Source organism: Oratosquilla oratoria, chromosome 13 (assembly GCF_046742065.1).
Source record: "Oratosquilla oratoria isolate Oo_2021 chromosome 13, ASM4674206v1, whole genome shotgun sequence".
NCBI lineage: Eukaryota > Metazoa > Arthropoda > Malacostraca > Stomatopoda > Squillidae > Oratosquilla > Oratosquilla oratoria.
Window position 1 is genome coordinate 64,475,964 of NC_134789.1, and position 7,500 is coordinate 64,483,463.

Below are 7,500 nucleotides of genomic sequence, written 5' to 3' on the forward strand. Positions count from 1 at the left end.
GAAGAATAAGAAGGATAGGAGAATAATGGAATTTGAAGTGGGAAGTAGGAAGGAGAAGTAGAAGAGAGGGAAGGGGGAATTGAAGGACGAGAGGTAAAAGGTGAGGAAGAATAGAAGGAAGAGAAGGAGAGAAGACGGGACAAGGTAATGAGATGATAAGAGAGAGGAGGAAGTAGGTGGAGGAGGAGGAGGAGGAGGAGGAGGAGGAGGAGGAGAAGGAGGGAGAAGAAGGAAGCGACGAAGAAATAATGTGTGTGCATGGCCGTGTATATTTGGTTTTGTGTATATGTGTGTGTATGAGTGTATGTGAGTACGTGTAAGTACACGTGTGTGTTTGCTTTTGAATACGTTTCACCATACAAATATATATATATATTTTTACTATTGCTACCTCATAATTAAGAGTTTCATTAGGCAATAGTTTTGATGGTTAGTGAGTCTAAATCAACAAACCTCCATTATATCTTAGTCCTAACTGTTTAACCCTATAGTCTCTATGAAAATAAGATGGAGTTAAAATGTTTTTGATGAATAATTTATGTATACTCTCCTATACTGATGTCATATAACACTTTCACTCCAACGTCATGTATATATAATTCATCACCTGATTGTATTCTGAATACAATATGAGCTATAAATTTCATTACAATATGTAAGTATTAGATAGTTATATTACGTCAACGCTTCGGCTTCTATTCAATAAGGAAACAAATTTATAAATATTTTATTTACTGTACAGATGTGTCAACATATTTTATCTTTAGGCATTGTAATTGGTATGTGTATCCATATTAGTTAATGTATAAAAGACGCTCTTTTTATTAATTCAATCAAACATATGTAACTAAATATATATTACCATATATATATATATAAACTATATATACATAATATAAATATATACATACATATACATGTATAAATATATTATATCTGTATATAATAGTATATATTTATAAATATATATATATAAATATATTTGATATATATAGATATATATCTATATTTATGTATATATAACCCTTGCTATATATTCGTCTATTATTTTTTTTAATCTAATTCTATTTCTATTTGTATTGCTTTATCTTATTCTGTTTTTTACTTATCTATATATATTACTATTGCTAATATTATCATTCACATCATCATCATCATCATCATCATCATCATCATCATCATCACCATCATCATTACTAATTACTATTAGTATAATATTATTATATATTAGTATTATGATTATCATTATTATCAATATTATTTTATTCTTATTATGATTTTCAGTATTATTATTATTATTATTATTTTTATATTTATAATTATTATTATTATAAATAGTATTATCGATTATTATTATATTATGTATTTTTATTATTATTATTATTATGTATTAATTATTTATTATTTATTTTTATTATGAGTATTATTATTTCAAAGTATTATATTTAGATTATAATTATTATTATTATTATTTTATTATGATTATAATTTTTATTACATATTATTCTTATTATATTATTTATTATTATTATTATTATATTATATTATTATCATTATCCATTATTATTAGTAATTATATTACTTATTATCATTATTAATATTAGTATATTATTATTATGTATATTATTATTATTATTATTATTTATTATCTATTTATTATTATAATTATTATTAATGTTATTATTATTATTGTTTATTATTATTATTATTGTTATTATTGTTATTATAATTATGATATTCATTATTATTATTATTATTATGATTCATTATTATTAATGTATTATTATTATATTATTTTAATCTAATGATTATTATTATTATTATTGATTATTATTATAATTATTATTTCTATTATTATAATTAGCATTTATCATTATCATTATCCATTATCATTATCATTATTATATTATTAGTATTATTATTTATTATTTATTATTATTATTATTATAGTTATATTATTATTATTATTATATTATTATTATTGTTATTGTATTATATGATATTATTATTATTATAGTTATGTTATTATTATTATTATTATTATTATTATTATTATTATTATTATTATATTATTATTATTATTATTATTATTATTATATAAGTATATTATTATTATTATTATTATTATTATTATTATATCATAATTATTATTATAGCATATTATTATTATTATTATTCTTATTATGTATTATTATATGATTGATTATTATTATTTAAATTATTATTAGTTGTTATTAATATTATGATATTAAATGTTATTCTTATTATTAGTATTAGTTAGATGATTATTATTAGGATTAGGCACTTTTTGTCTTGTCGTAGGAATGGGTGCCCCGTGGGGCTAACAGGGCAGAAGGATGCCTATCCCTCTCCCCGTCCCCCTTTCTTCTCGCCTCTTACGAATCCCAAGTGGGAAATACTTGGTGGCAGTATTCTTTTCCCCCCACCACAGGGAATTCCCCCAACAGAAAGAGAATACTCAGAGTAAACGTGGTAACAGGACCAGCAACAAGGGGTTGGGGGACAGCCATAACGGAGGGACAGTCGTAGTATAAAGGACGTGATATAATTTCAGAGGATTAGACGTTGATGAATATAGTAATTTCAGTAGGATATAGACCCTTGTTGAGTGTAGTAGGGAAGGCTTAACGTATAGAATCTTAATTGAGAGGATTAGGAGAGGAACAGAAGGAGTAATTGTGAGGAACAGTGTGGATTTTAGGACGGGTAAGAGGTTGTGTAGATGAGAAACAGATCTTTGTGGTAAGAACAGATTAAAAATGTGAGAAAGCTATAGGAAAGGGAAGGATGTTTTTTGGGCTATTTATGGATCTGAAAAGGCTTATTATAGTGTAGACAGAATTGCACTGTGGGATATCTAATGCAGATTAATGGGATAGGAGGAAAGCTGTGGGGAGCTGTCCAGAGTTTTTTATGTGAGTAGTATAAAAAAAAAAAAAAAGAGCATGTGTTAGGATTTGGGAAACTGGAGAGAGATGAGTGGTTAGAAGAAAAGGTGGGACTTTCGGTCAAGGATGCGTTATGTCGCCTGGCTGTTTCAACGTTATACATGATGGGGTGGTGCGAGAGGTGAATGCTAGGGTAGTGAGTCAGGGATTGGAGATGGTTAAAGAAAATGGAGAAAAGTGGGAGGTGAGCCAGCTGTTGGTTATGCTGACGCAACACAGCGCTTGTGGCAGGGTCAGAGGAGGGATTGAGGAAGCTGGTGGCAGAGTTTGGGAGCAGTATTTGATAGTAGAAAGCTACAGATAAATGAGGGTAAAAGTAAGGTGATAGAAGATTACAAGGTGAAAAGTGGCAGTAGACTGGAAGTGAACATTAAGGGAGAGCGACCTGGAGGAAGTGATAGTTTTAGATACTTGGGGTGCTAGTGTAGCCAGGAAAAGGTGGAGTGAAGGTGGAGGTAGAATGTAGAATTGAGAGAAGCGAGTAAATGCCTTGGTGTTTTAAAGAGTGTAAATGAGAAATAGACATTTGGGAATTGGATGCGAAGGAGGCGACTGGTATGAAGGAAGTGATTGTGCCAACAGCACTGGTAAGGGGGCAGAAACCGTGAACCATAAGAGAAGAAGAGAGAAGGAGTTTTGAAATGTGTTTGAGATGAGGTGTCCTGAAGAATATGAGGGGGTAACTAGGTCTAGATAGAGATGAGAAATGAGGAAGGTGAGGAAGGAGAACAGGGGTGAAAAAGGATTTGGGAGAGAGGGTTGATGAAAGAATATTAGGATGGTTTGGACACATGGAAAGAATGAGTGAAGAAAGACTAGTAAAAGAGGTATGGAAGGCAGATGTGGAGGGAGTGAACATGAGGGGACGTCCTAGGATGAGGTGGATGGATGGGGTGAAGGGGGCTTTGGGGAAGAGGGGAATGTCTGTTGAGGAAGGAAGGGAGAGGACGGAAGACAGAGGTGAGTGGAGAATGGTTGTATATGGATGATGTTGTGACTGCATGAGGAGGAATAGGCGGGGGGGTGGGGGGTGGGGTAGAATGTGTGAGTAAATTTTGACGCAGCCCGAAGGGATTTCTCCCCGTCCTCTCCTTATATGCAAAGGGGGACGGAGAGGGGGGGTCGCCGATTAAATGAAGCGGCCTTGCTGTGGATGTACTGTGTCTTGCGACACTGCTTCTGACCCAGGGCGGTGGGCAGGGTTCAGGGATGACCCGTCATCCAGGAGGTGCTCAGATGAGAGGAAGGGTGGGAGGGGTGTGGAGTGTATTTAGGGATGAAATGGGTGGGAGTGTTTTTATGCCTTTCCTTTTGGCTACCTCCCTTGGAAGGGGGAAAAAGCCTTGGTATATGTATGTATGTATGTATATTATATAATTATTATTATTATTATTTATTGTTATTATATTATTATTATTATTATTATTATTATTATTATTATTATTATTATTATTATTATTGTTTATTATATATTATTATTATTATATTATTATTATTATATTATTATTATTATTATCATTATATTCTTATTATTATATATTATTATTATTATTATTATTATTAATATTATTATGTTATTATATACTATTATTATCATTATCATTATCATTATTATCATTATTATTATTATTATATTATTATTATTGTTATTATTATTATTATTATTATTATTATTATTGTTGTTGTTGTTGTTGTTGTTGTTGTTATTATTATTATTATTATTATTATTATCATTATTATTATTATTATTATCATTATCACTATTGTTATTATTATCATTATTATCATTATTGTTATTATCATTCATCTGTTCAACTTATGCATGGATGGGGTGGTGCGAGAGGTAAATGCAAGGGTAGTGGGTCAGGGATTGGAGATGGTTAAAGAAAATGGAGAAAAGTGGGAGGTGAGCCAGCTGTTGTTTGCGGACGACACTGCGCTTGTGGCAGGATCGGAGGAGGGATTGAGGAAGTTGGTGGCAGAGTTTGGGAGAGTATGTGATAGAAGAAAGCTAAAGATAAATGTGGGTAAAAGTAAGGTGATGAGATGTACAAGGGTGAAAGTGGCAGTAGACTGGAAGTGAGCATTAAGGGAGAGCGACTGGAGGAAGTGGATAGTTTTAGATACTTGGGTGCAAATGTGGCAGGGAAAGGTGGAGTGAAGGTGGAGGTAGAATGTAGATTGAGAGAAGCGAGTAAATTCCTTGGTGGATTAAAGAGTGTAATGAGGAATAGACATTTGGGAATGGATGCTAAGAGGAGACTGTATGAAGGAGTGATTGTGCCAACAGCACTGTATGGGGCAGAAACATGGAACATAAGAGAAGAAGAGAGAAGGAGTTTGAATGTGTTTGAGATGAGGTGTCTGAGAAGTATGATGGGGGTTACTAGGCTAGATAGAGTGAGAAATAAGGAGGTGAGGAGGAGAACAGGAGTGGAAAAGGAGTTGGGAGATAGGGTTGATGAAAGAATATTAGGATGGTTTGGACACATGGAAAGAATGAGTGAAGAAAGACTAGTAAAAGAGGTATGGATGGCAGATGTGGAGGGAGTGAACATGAGGGGACGTCCTAGGATGAGGTTGATGGATGGGGTGAAGGGGGCTTTGGGGAAGAGGGGAATGTCTGTTGAGGAAGGACGGGAGAGGACAGAAGACAGGGGTGAATGGAGAATGGTTGTATATGGATGATGATGTGATTGCATGAAGTGGAATGGGCGGGGGGAGGTAGTATGTGTGAGCAAAATTTGACGCAGCCCGAAGGGATTTCTCCCCGTCTTCTCCTTTTATGCAATGGGGGGGACGGAGAGGGGGGGTCGCCGATTTAATGAAGCGGCCTTGCTGTGGATGTGCTGTGTCTTGCGACACTGCTTCTGACCCAGGGCAGTGGACAAGGTGCAGGGATGACCCGTCATCCAGGAGGTGCTAAGTTAAGAGGGAGGGTGGAGGGGTGTGGAGTGTATTCAGGGATGGAATGGGTGGAAATTATTTTATGCCTTTTCCTTTTTGGCTACCTCCCTTGTAAGGGGGAAAAAGCCTTGGTATATGTATGTATGTATGTATTTATTCTTTTACAAATTATGCAATATGCTAAAATTTTCTGTTTCCATTTCAGGATCTATATCAACAGCTTAAATCCCTTCATTATCGGCTCCACTTGAATTATCTGCAAACCTGACTCCACCATTAAAAAGGTCACTATCAGACTCCTCCACAGGTGCCACTTCTGCTAAATCATTTTCATCTAAAAGAAAGTCATCAACATCTCTGGACAGATTTATCATAAAACTTTCAGCCTCTCAAAAGGAAAATCTCGACAAGAAATTCAAGAATTGTATTTGCTACAAATTCACCATTTTGTCTTGTTCAGCATCCTCAGTTTCTCAAGATGGTTCAGAACCTGAGGCCAGGTTATATTCCTACATCCAGAAAAGATATTGCTGATAAGTACTTGGATCTTGTGTACAAACTTGGATCTTGTGTGCTGAACAAGATTTTGGTTGTCATATTGGAAGTGTTGTGACAGTCAATGCAGCAAATGTCACCAAGATGAGAAAACTCTTGTATACTTGTGGCAAGTCTATATAACACTGCTCCTTATATTGATATGCTAAAAATGTCCTTTGGCACTCAGATCGCATATCAGATAGCAATCCCACAAAATTTAAAATCTATAAAAAAAAAATCTATTTAAATCAAATAAATCTGATTTAAAATAAAAATCGATTTTTTTAAAAGATAAAAAAAAAAAAAAAAAAAAAAAATCGCCAACCCTGGTGTCCACTAACCTCATGCAATAATACCTGTTAAGTCCGGCTAAAATTGGCATTTCAAAGCATAACAGTGCCTTAAGAATAGTTTCTTATTTCACTATTAAAGTTTATATTATTTGATACTGCATTGAATAAATCAATAGTTGATATACTTGTCCTATATACAATGTTGGGTTTCTAGTTTTGATATATTTGTCCAATATACAATGTTAGGTTACAAAGAAAGCAATGGCCTCCGCTAGCGGTCCGGGGGATCTGGGTGCGTACGTCCTGTGTAATAGCAGTCCTTGATATATATATATATATTTATATATATAAATATATATATATATATATATATATATATATATATATATATACATACATATATATATATATATATATGTATATATATATATGTATATATATGTATATATATATATATATATATATATATATATATATATACATATAATCTTAAACCCTTTCGACGTTAAACTCCTATCAGCTGTTGGGAAAGCCAAATGCATAATGTACCTTGGAGGAGGAGCCATTGCGAGAAGATAAGCGAAATAAGCATGCCTGTTAATAATATTATTCCTTTTCTTTTCATATTTTTAATTCTTCATTTTCCATTTTCCATTTGTCGCCGAGACGTCACTCGTGCAGCACTAAGACCATAGCCAACGGATGACCACATCCTTATTTTTATTTCTATTCAATATTTTTTTTCGAATTGTCGCTTTATCAATGTGAATCTCTTTTCCTTCGTTTGAATAATC